The sequence below is a fragment of the Podarcis gaigeae genome, assembly GCF_964106915.1.
Source record: "Podarcis gaigeae genome assembly, chromosome: 1".
NCBI classification, from domain to species: Eukaryota; Metazoa; Chordata; class Lepidosauria; order Squamata; family Lacertidae; genus Podarcis; species Podarcis gaigeae.
The window spans coordinates 94827168-94839082 of NC_139678.1; the positions used below are offsets into that span (position 1 = coordinate 94827168).

At 41.0% G+C, this 11915-nt stretch overlaps 1 long non-coding RNA gene across 2 annotated transcripts; it reads right to left on the reverse strand.

The window, feature by feature from the left end:
• Positions 1-8898: 8898 nt before the first annotated feature.
• On the reverse strand, positions 8899-10905 carry LOC310833777. 2 transcript variants are annotated; one of them, XR_014558920.1, is made up of 3 exons: positions 10841-10905; positions 9969-10041; positions 8899-9274 (listed from the first exon to the last, which is right to left on the reverse strand). It is a non-coding gene; the product is annotated as an uncharacterized lncRNA (long non-coding RNA). The 2 variants fall into 2 exon arrangements; XR_014558921.1 differs by having other exon boundaries at positions 9965-10041.
• Positions 10906-11915: the final 1010 nt, after the last annotated feature.

The window sequence follows — 11915 nt, forward strand, 5'->3', positions numbered from 1 at the left end:
AAATCCCACCTTTCAGAAAATTGCAAATTGTGAGGAGCAATCTGCATACATTTGAACTTCTGTACTTTGACAGCTGATTCTTTCCCCACTCAAAGCTGTGCTCAAAATTTTTAATAATACAAAAACCTATGCTTAATCTATTCAAACATTAAAAAAAAAATCTCTTGAAATGAAAGCACTGTGGAACATGTTTTGGGATGGGAAAGGTAGATGTTCTTACAGATCCTTTTTTTAAAAAAATCATGAATATTTTAACTGATCTTTTTGATTAATTTAAAATCATATTTCCTGAGCAGCTGACTCAAAGTCAAGCAAAGATTAAATTTCAGTCGGACACTAGTATTTAGATGGTAGTCGTTTTCTGTTTGAAATCTATTTCACAATGCACAGAGAAGCGATTAACAAAGGAGTTCTTCCTCTTGGTTAAGGGATGTGAACATTTAAATATGTGGTAGGCAAACAAGACATTTTAATTGGTATTAGCACACAATCATGGTTATGGCTCTGTCAACATTTCCTTTATTAACCTTGATGTCCAAATGCTTATGACTAGAATGCTGAAATCCATGTCCGGCTGAATCTCGATCTGTTACTTTTGGATTCATCAAACTGTTTCTACTGCAGATGTTTGCTTATTAATTTAAATTCTCCACCCCAAAGGTTCAGTGTTGGAGCAGGAATGCATCATGTGGCTCCCCCCCCCCCCGAATAAACACAGCAGTAGAAATGAAGACAGTACCAAAAATAAAATAATTAAAGCTTCTGTATAAAGCTGGCAGGAAATAAAGTTTTCAGCAAAGACAAAGAAATCAGAGTCAAATATGCAAATAATGCAAGTTGTGGCCCAATGATAAATAAGGTACTGAAAAGTTCAGTTGATTTTATTTGTTTGTTTGTTTGTCAATATTTTTTATACCGCCCACCAATCATATTCCGAGGGCAGTATACAAAAAGAATAAAACAATTAAAATGCAAACACAATAAAGGATGGTAGCCAACTATACTCATACTCAGAGTAGACCCATAGAAGAGCCCACTGATTCCATTGGGTGTGCATTGATTATGACTAAGGTAAGCTATATCACCCAAAATGAACTAGAATCCACAAAGTTAAAATGTGAATGAGTTAAAAATGTGGATATTTTAGCTGCGTTATACTTGTGCAGAGCATTCCAGTGAAGGCAGAGCATTCCGAGTCTCACAATGACAGGGATGAAAGTGAGGGCAGGGACTGTTAGAAATGAAGAAATATTACTTCCCCCTTCCAGAAGGGGGAAGGAGAGGGATCCTCTGATTTGAACTAGGAATGCCAATTAGGACCCCCCTCTATCAATGGTAATGAATTTGTTTTATTGAATACATTATCCACCTGAAGCACACTTGTATTCATGCACTTGTTATGTAGATATGTTTGTGTATACATTTATGAAATGTCCACCCCATTACCACTGGAACCCAGGACAGCCAATGAAGCAAACAACAGAATTGTTTGTTATTGCATAGTATAACCCTGAGCTGTAAATGTAGCATTTGAAAGAAATAGAGAGATCATGGAGATGATCCTATGCAAAGCTAAGTGCATGAAAATGTATTTTAAATCAAGGTGACCCATATGCGCATAACATCATGTACAAAATCACCAAAGACATTATACTGGAAAACACACTTTGGATGCAAATACCAATCAGTTATTTCTATTTCTTGATTCATTGGGGTGCAATCTCCTATCCATACTATCACAAGACTCCAATGAATCTCCACAACAACAAAATAAACATATCAATGGATGTTCTGTCTACTTACTTCATCATATAAATCCATAACACCCAAGCTCAAGAACTGTTGCTGTTTTATCTACAGTGAATAATGCATGAACACCACTGGATGTATTCTACACATTAAAGAACCCAGAATCTGTTGTTAGAGTCATCTATATTCACAACAAACGTTACAGTTGCTCTGAATACTGAGTTTGTCAAAGAAACAGCAATCCCAAGGACATTCTCAGGCCCCCAGTGGCAGTGGGACAACTGCCAGTGTGGTTTGCAGAACAGCACTTTGGGGGCAAAATATAGTCGGGGGCCGGGGAATAAATTTCCAGTGGAAAACCAATGCAAGGACATGATTTGGGTTGGACATGTTGGGGCTCTACAATGGTTCTTTCTCCAAGATAACAGTAGACAGGCTAAGCATGCTTCTTCAAAGATGCCACCACTATCCCTTGGCTCCCTGTTAACCTGTTCCTTCTCTTCCTTTCCCTTCACTTATTTTTGTTGCTGCTGTTGTTAAATTGCCACCTGCAATAGTGGATGGATTTGCTGGAAAGACTTCTAAAGCTCAGAGGCTCCCAGACAAAGCAGAGAGGTGAAGGCTGCTGTGTATGGAAAGCAGGGCCTACATGCCACCACCTGGACCTGGCAATGCCAGATTGGGCTACTGAGGGGCCCTTCTGAGTGCCGTTGCCCAACCTGGACAGCCAAGAGTGCTTGGCCTGCTTTTAATTATGCTGTTTCATAGTTTCACAGCTAGCCCTATCATATCACCTATCATAGCAAGCAAGTGGGGATTCTCTTCAGATTCTGCCTCCAGCCACAGAACACTTGGAGTGGCTATTCCTCAACATTAGCATAGCGTAATGTTTCAGTCTCACCATAATCACCTTCCACAATGCTGCTGCATTAGTATTTAATGAGGTCAGAATTAGAGGGAGAGAAAAGGAAATTTCACCTTTCCTGTAAATTGGATTTCTGTTAATTGGATTGCAAGCCAGGTCCCGCTTTGTTCTGTCTGCTATTGTATTCTGCCCTTTCCGATTGTGCTCTACTGCTGCCCAGATTTATTTGGATTTCTTGCCTATATGCTATAGTGTCTAACTATTAGTGACTGCACTGTGACATAGCCACATGATGATGTCAAACAACCAGGCAGCTTACCTACCTGCTAATTTTTTCGAGACTTCAAGTAAGTGATATTATAATTAGAGGGAAAACTCTACCCTACAAGTGGCAGTAAAAAAATGCTGCTTTCTCTGAGCTGGTATTTTTGCTCTCTATCATCTATCTATCATCTATCTATCTATCATCTATCTATCTATCTATCATCTATCTCTATATCTATCTATCTATCTATCTATCTATCTATCTATCTATCTAATCTATCTATCTATCATCTATCTATCAATCTATCATCTATCATCTATCTATCTATCTATCTATCTATCTATCTATCTATCTATCTATCTCTATCTATCTATCTATCTATCATCATCTATCTATATCTATCTATCTATCTATCTATCTATCTATCTATCTATCTATCATCTATCTATCTATCTATATCTATCTATCTATCTATCTATCATCTATCTATCATCTATCTATCTATCTATCTATCATCTATCTATCTATCATCCATCATCTATCTATCTATCTATCTATCTATCTATCTATCTATCATCTATCTATCATCTATCTATCTATCATCTATCATCATCTATCCTTTCTTCTTCTTCTTCTTCTTCTTCTTCTTCTTCTTCTTCTTCTTCTTCTTCTTCTTCTTCTTCTTCTATTGTTTATACCCCGCCCTTCTGTCTGGGTTTCCCCAGCCACTCTGGGTGGCTTCCAACAAAAGATTAAAAATACATTAAAACATCAGTCATTAAAAACTTCCCTAAACAGGGCTGGGAAGTTTCCTTCCTTCTTCTTTCTTCCTTCCTCAACTGAGGGCAGCATTACAACAGAGATGGGGAACCTGCAGCCCTCCAGATATTACTGGACCAATTCCTATCCGCCCTGCCCATTGGGCCAGGTTGGCTGGGCTGGTAGAAATTATAGTCCAGTTATATCTGGAGAGCCACAGGTTCCCCACACTTTAACTAAAACATTTAAAAGAGTCATCTTAACTAATTATACTAATATGGGCAAATGGGCATTAACATTTCCAACTTGTTGCACATTCTGAGGAAGGGGGTACTGTTGAGCAGGTAGAACCCATGCTTTTAATCACACATTCAGTACCTGACATCTCCATGTATAGCTGTGAAGGACTAAAACCCCAAAAAACACTTTTTCAGTTAGTGTAGACCACACCAACCAGGTGGACTAGTTGGTGTTTCATGTGACAGACTATATTCTTCATACATTCAAGTGCTTTGTTTCTGACATCCGTGCCTAAAAGCCCCATGACAGGTTTAGAACCAAGCCAGAAGAAATGAGGGAAGTCAGCGAGGAAGATTTCCCACCATTTTCCCTTTTGCTAATTATAGTACTTGCAGGCTCATGGGGATGCTTTGAAAAGTGGTACTCTGGGAGAGGGTACCATTTCCCTCATCTAAATTGCCCCTCCCCAAAAGTAGTTTATCTTTATTTTAGGATCTTCATTTGCTGCATTTTCCCAGTGCAGGCGGGGAGGGGAAGCTGACAGCTCTAGGCTGACCTTACTCTAAAGGGGACAGAGGCTCTTGCACTCTATGGGTGATGCTGTGATGTAATTTAGAGGAAAATCACAGCTGCTTAATGATCCATATTTCTTTGCTCTTTAAAGAATAAGCTCTTTTTCTTTTTGGAATAGGATTGTGGATCATGCTTGTGTCAATATTCTAGCCTAATTTCCCCAGTTCAATTATACCATGTGATGCAAGTATTTCACTAACAAACTTTCGTGTCTAGGAAGATTTTTAAAGTTTGGGATATTCTGTGGGTAACACAGCCTATTACTTTTGAGTGACTGTAACAATTCAAGTAATTTTCAATATGGAGTCATGCAGTGTAACCTAATATACAATTAACATCTGTCGGGTAGTTTAGTCCTTTGGCACACCTCCAACTTCTGCTAAGAATCTTAGCATGAAATAAGCCAAACCAATTTGTCCGGGCTCTTCAATCAGGTGATGGCAGCTTGCAAGGCATTAAAACAATTACATGTATTTATGCAAGAGACATTACCTACAGCCAACAAAATGAGCATTTTATGACATGGCAAAATATTATAATTTACAGAAAATAATAGATCAGATTCAAAAGCCAATTGTGGGCAACTCTGGATAATGCAGACATTATTTTGAAATGTATAAGGTATTTTCTTTTATGAGTGCTAAAACACACAATGCATTCGATGTCATAAAGAGGATTGATTTGAAAATGACTACCGACTGAATGGTTTTGTGTTACTAAATCCTAGCCAGATTGGATGGTGAGCACCTGAGAAACAAAAACAGGAGAAATCAGGAAAACACTTGGACCCAACAGTGAGTCCTTCAATTCTCCCAGTGTCCAGATTAACCCATTACTTTCTTCAGCCACAAGACTTGCAAAACTTACAACTGGTGGTCTGCCAAGTCTGTTGTAACTGTGGTCTGCCAAGACCCAGTTCTCCTGAGCCAGGTGGAAGAGACCTGTCTGCCAGGCAGGGGCAGATCTGGACATTCACAGCCACTGGTCTCAGGCCAGAACAAGGTGGACTCTGAGGCATAGAGAGCAGTGGGAGGTACACTCTAGGAGGTTAAGACAGGCCCACAACACACCCACATACATATAGCTGCTGTTTTGTGCAAATCTGATGGACTGAGAAATTTGTGTGTGTGTGTGTGTTGTGTGCTTACATGTAAACAGATACCAGTGTGCATGCCCATAATGACCTCAGCCTGCATCCTGGCCAGGCTTGTGTCCTGGGCACAGGACATTGCAGGGTGCAGGCTTCTGCTGGGCGAGGGGGCAGAACCTCAGATCATTGACTACTTTCAATGATTTTCAATTATATTTGTGGATCCCACTTCCGCCCCTTGGCTACGCCCATGGGCACAGGAGATGAGGAGGAAAGGGGGAGGATATGAAGCAACAGGTAGCCTTTCATAGGAACAACTCCAATTCCTTTTTGGAGTGAGACATCATTTATTTTTCATTTTTGGACTGCTATTTTGTATAAGCATGGTAGATCACATAAAGTGCATGTGCACATGTATACAAATACCCATGGATCTCAGGTTTCCTGGCTTGGAGCAACACACAAACACTGTTTTGTGCAAATCTGACGGATTGAGAAACTTGTATTTCTTTACAATAAAAAAACTAACTAAAGGTGATTGCTAACAGGTAAACAGATACCAGTGTACATGCCAATAATGACCTCAGGCAAGGCAAGCCCATCCATGTAATGGCTTGAAGTATCTAGCTCAAGCATCATAGAATCATAGAATCATAGAATCATAGAATCATAGAGTTGGAAGAGACCACAAGGGCCATCGAGTCCAACCCCCTGCCAAGCAGGAAACACCATCAGAGCACTCCTGACATATGGTTGTCAAGCCTCTGCTTAAAGACCTCCAAAGAAGGAGACTCCACCACACTCCTTGGCAGCAAATTCCACTGTCGAACAGCTCTTACTGTCAGGAAGTTCTTCCTAATGTTTAGGTGGAATCTTCTTTCTTGTAGTTTGGAACCATTGCTCCGTGTCCGCTTCTCTGGAGCAGCAGAAAACAACCTTTCTCCCTCCTCTATGTGACATCCTTTTATATATTTGAACATGGCTATCATATCACCCCTTAACCTCCTCTTCTTCAGGCTAAACATGCCCAGCTCCCTTAGCCGTTCTTCATAAGGCATCGTTTCCAGGCCTTTGACCATTTTGGTTGCCCTCCTCTGGACACGTTCTAGTTTGTCAGTGTCCTTCTTGAACTGTGGTGCCCAGAACTGGACACAGTACTCCAGGTGAGGTCTGACTAGAGCAGAATACAGTGGCACTATTACTTCCCTTGATCTAGATGCTATACTCCTATTGATGCAGCCCAGAATTGCATTGGCTTTTTTAGCTGCCGCGTCACACTGTTGGCCCAGGTCAAGTTTGTGGTCAACCAAGACTCCTAGATCCTTTTCACATGTACTGCTCTCAAGCCAGGTGTCAGAAGCTCCTGAGGCAGCACCCTCATGGGCTCCTCCTGCCACACCCCCATCTATGCCAGAGAAGTGGTGCAAGTATCGGTGCTGCTTTCCTGCAAGATCTTGTGAGATCTCATCAAAGTCTTGCAAGATGTCAAGGAGATCATAGGATCTCATGAGATTTGGGTGAGATCTTGCAAGCTGTTTCAGGGAATGCCAGCACTGCAGTTTTGGTACAGCTGGTGCAGTAACGGCAGATGGCACAGTGGTGGTGAGTGTCCCATGGGTGGTGGTGGTGTGGTGGTTTGGCAGAGCAGGGTGGCATTTCTTGTTTTGCCTCAAGTGGCAAAATGGGACGTACCACCCCTGAGGTCAGGATTCCAGAACTTACAACTGTCACCTCTGATGGAAGGCAGGCAAGGACCTACAAAGCAGTTGGGGCTCGATAGCTTGGTGAGGAGGTGTGTGATTCATCAGCTGGAGTAGGCTCAGGACAGGTGAGGGTCACATGCCTCATCAAGTCCATAAGATATAACAGGAAAGCCGTCCTGGCCAGGCCTGCGCACAAAACTATGGCGTCAGGGTTTTTTTTGGGGGGGGGATCCAGAATTTTGGGGTCACACATTAATGAAGTTCCACAACCACATTATTGCTGCCAACACCTTTATTTAATAATAATAATAATAATAATAATAATAATAATAATAATAATAATAATAATAATATCATCTTTATTGTCATTGCCCCCTCTCGGGGACGAAATATATATTTATAGTGCTTTGAACACTATAAAGTGCTATATAAGCCCTTTTTGTACTCAAACCAGGGTTCAAAACTCCCATTGTTTCAGGTATATTTTGTGACTGGGAATTTCCTTAGCCCAAGCAGTTTCTGAGCTCTGAGCACAGTACTGTGCCTAATATTTCAGATTCAAACTGTAGAGTGAAAGGAAAGGAGGACCCTTTTCTGTCTCCTCACTTCCAGCTACTCTCTGAAGACTGGGGAAGAGACCCTCTTAAGAATAATAGGGGGGTTGGGCAGGGGAAGGACTAGACTAGACTATGTGAAATCTGAACATAATATTTTAGGTGCACTTCATTCATTTTCAGCTATGTATTCTTGTTATTAAAAAGCGCACCTAGACATTCCATTGTTGCGCCTTTAACTTAGGCTTAAGTTGTCATTTAGCTCGTAGCTTTCATATCTCAGTTTTTAATGCTGACTCAAACCTACAGGAAGGCAGTTGTGCTTAAGCCTGAATGACAGAACTTATGAATAAGGTACAGTAAGTCTGAGGACATAGGAACAACTTTGAGCCAAACTATACATGAAGTTAATGTGCAAAAATCATTAAGTATGACTGTTTGTTATGTAAAAAGCAGTCATGGGAAATCCTAAGAAGTCTCTGTATAGTCACAGTCCTTACTCAAATCACTCTACAAAGTTGCAGTTTGCATTTAAAGGGAAACCTCTATTGATACCAAGGAGAATGTAAAATGGAATACAGTGGTACCTCAGGTCCGTACTTAACCTGAAACTGTTCTTAACCTGAAGCACCACTTTAGCTAATGGGGCCTCCTGCTGCTGCCGTGCCGCTGGAGCACGATTTCTCTTCTCATCCTGAAGCAAAGTTCTTAACCTGAAGCAATATTTCTGGGTTAGTGGAGTCTGTAACCTGAAGCGTAGGTAACCTGAAGCGTATGTAACCTGAGGTACCACTGTACAAACAGCAGCATCATATAAGATTCTGCCTCTCCCATCTGTAGCAGGGAGGGAAAGTATTAAATTTTCCCTCTCCATTGCCTGCCCGCCTCCCCCCCCCCCCCCGCCCAGAGACTGATCAGGTTTTCTCCATTACCGCTGTTTACCTAACAAGCGAAGACTAAAAACATGTAAACAGGAGCAACTATACTTTATGGTAAATGTTATACCGGTAGTTCTTCCTGGTAAGACCGTGTGTGAGCCTTTTGCCTGTACTTGAATCATTCTCTTTCCATGCAGGCAAAATATTTAGGATAGCAAGATCAACGGTTGTGACATTTTTTTATTTGCACTACCAACTGTGTGATATCAGAAAGTAATCTCTTATTACAGTTCAGATATTTGAGTGGAAGAAATTATTGATAGTTCTAATGCAGCTTTGCTTTTATTATTCTGTTCATGTTTTGACATGTGGTGAACATATTTTCCTCTCCTTTCATTCTCACCCCCCTCCCTGCCTGTTTTTCTTTTGTCATTAAGGTGCTAGATTCTCTGTGGGATGCAGGGTGTATAGTCTGACTCAGAAAGCCGATTTCTGGAAGTATGGGCTGAAAACTTTGTTAAGAGTTTCCTGTGCAAACCTTTCCGGTGAGAAGAAGTCAAGGTAGCAAAGGGAAATTCCTCTTGGGCTGCAGCCAAATCTACAAGGAGTGGATAAAACACTAAAATGTAATACAGTCGTACCTTGGAAGTTGAACAGAATCCATTTCGGAAGTCTGTTCAACTTCTTAAACATTCAGAAAACGCTCCTGCAGCCAATCGGAAGCTGCGGAAGCCCTGTCAGACGTTTGGGGTCCAAAGGACGTTCACAAACCGGAACACTCACTTTGGGGGTTGTGGCATTTGGGAGTCAAAATGTCCACGTACCAAGGTGTTCGGGATCCCAGGTATGACTGTACTAGAGCTGATATCCACACCAAAATATTTGGGTTGTGTATCCAACAAAGTCACCTTATTCACGCATTGACTTCTGCTTGTGCAGTATTACTTGCTTTCTCTCTCTCTCTTCTCCCTGGGTGCTCTCTGTTTTGTGTTTCCTCCTAGCCTTCTTAAGCAGATTTGAGGGGGTGCACATGGGGAGAGGAGAGGGAATGGAGATTCCTTTGTACAAGCAGAATTAAATACATACCGGTAATTAAATCTGACTTGGCTTTTCTGAACTTCTGAAAACTCCATGCATTTCCATGACTATATTACCTTGGACTTTCTGCATTCAAGAAAAAAATGAAATGTTGTTCTTATATTTGTATGTATCAGGGAACCAGAGGACTAGAAGAGGAACAGACAGTTGGAGGCCAAGGGAAAAATAAATTCAAAGCTGCAATGTTGACTTACCAATTGGGTGACCTTTCTGAAGCCATCATTGTGGGCACCACCAGCCCTGATATTGAAGTGCAGTTCACATTTTCTATGAGAATAAAAAAGAATGCAAAACAAAAAGGAGAAAAAGGGAAAGTTTGTGTCACATTCAATTTGTTGCTTAGCAATACTGTAAGGTTATGCTATTGTTGAAAGGGGTCAGTACTATTATATGAAAGAGCACAACTGCGAATTTTGCAGAAAGATCCTGTGTTCTCTGTGGGATAGCGCGTACATTAATATGTTTTGTGCATCTCTTGGTATATAGCATCATGACTAGCTATTCAGACAAGGTCCCAGTCATGTCTTCTCTTATTCTTTGGATATGGTTAGGTCAGGAATGAGAAACAAACAATCACACCTGGATGAAAAGAATGAACAGTACAGTGATTTCTTCAATGAGAATTGCTCATTAAGCCGTCAATCAGAGCCATGTGGGTAACCAAATTCAGCAATGGCAACAATGGGCACCATGAGCTGGGCTGTTATGGGGACATTTTAGCTGACCCTTCAAGCATTTTCCTAATACAAAAGTTCCCAGTATAATCTAGCTTGGAATGAAAAGCCAAACCAGCCAATTTCCTGCAACAGATCCCTTTGTGAAGCCTGATTCCCTAAACACTACAGAGAAATGAATAATATGTTCTGTTGGTACAAGTCAAACATCAGACAACTTCCCCCTTTTCTGAAAAAATGGAATTCCAAAACTGCACAAGTAGTACATGTACTGGGAGCCAGGGGAAACGTCTATGGCCCACTGTGTTTGATTTTCCATGGTGCCATGGCCATGCAAACACAGCATCTGGCTTAGGCTTTGCCTCTTGAGCTAAAATTTAAAAGTGCTTCACCTGGAAATGAGAAAAGAAACCTGGATTCTTATCATTGAGCTGAGGTACATAGTAGGCAATGAAAAGAATGTTGTGATTATGGAACTGATGCACAAAAGCCTAGAATTTCTTCGGAACTCTTAGGGCACGATTCACTTAAAGAGCCACATCAGTGGAAGCCCTGCATAAGGGCTTCCATGTGTGTAATGGGGCTTTCCCCCTCTGCTCCCTCTATGTACACCCTGTACCCCTGAAATTGGTTCAGGAGTGGGAGACCCCCCAGAGGAGGAAGTGTGCAGGGGGAGGCGAGTGTTGATCATTGCATCTGGCAAGCTGATATGCTAGTGTAGGTGGAATGTTGAATTTCATCTTTGGTGTTTTGAATGGCAACTAATTCATAACCTATACATATCCTTGGCTATCATTCCAAAATATTATCTGCAAAAACATCAGCCCAGATGTGAACTGCAAGTATTAGTGATTTATTTTTATTTTTATTTTAAATAAGAACATCAAGTTCCTGGTAACTCCATTAGCTTTCCTGGTGTCATACCACTGCTCAGTACATCAGGTACCCTGGAAATAGACACCTGCATCCAGCAACAACACCAGCATTTGAATGAGTCTGCAGCTCAACTTCAAGAAAAATAATACTATCTGCAAAAAGAAAGTGTGAATGCACAGGAATGTAGACAAATAAGATCCCAAGTAAATGATGTTGGGCGTGCCAAAGAAGCATCCCAAACGTGTGGTTTTTTTAAAAAAGAAGCTGTGCCTAGGGCAACAACCTTGCAGGCTAGATTCAAATGAAAAACTAAAACACACCTCTGTCAATGATATTTTATCCTGTATAGCACATGGTAACCTAATCCTTAAACCAGACAACTTTGAATAAGGCAAACAGTAGTGCTGAACCTGTAATTTCAATTTGACACCCAGGAACTTTAAGACAGAGAAAAGTCCTCAGATCTTTTTCCCCAGGGGGCAGAGGAAATCCAAATTCCTCTGCCAATTTACCCAGTGGATGCATGAGATCTAAATACGTACCTGACTTCATCTTACCAGCAAAGAGAAAAGTTTCAAATAATGAGTGCCT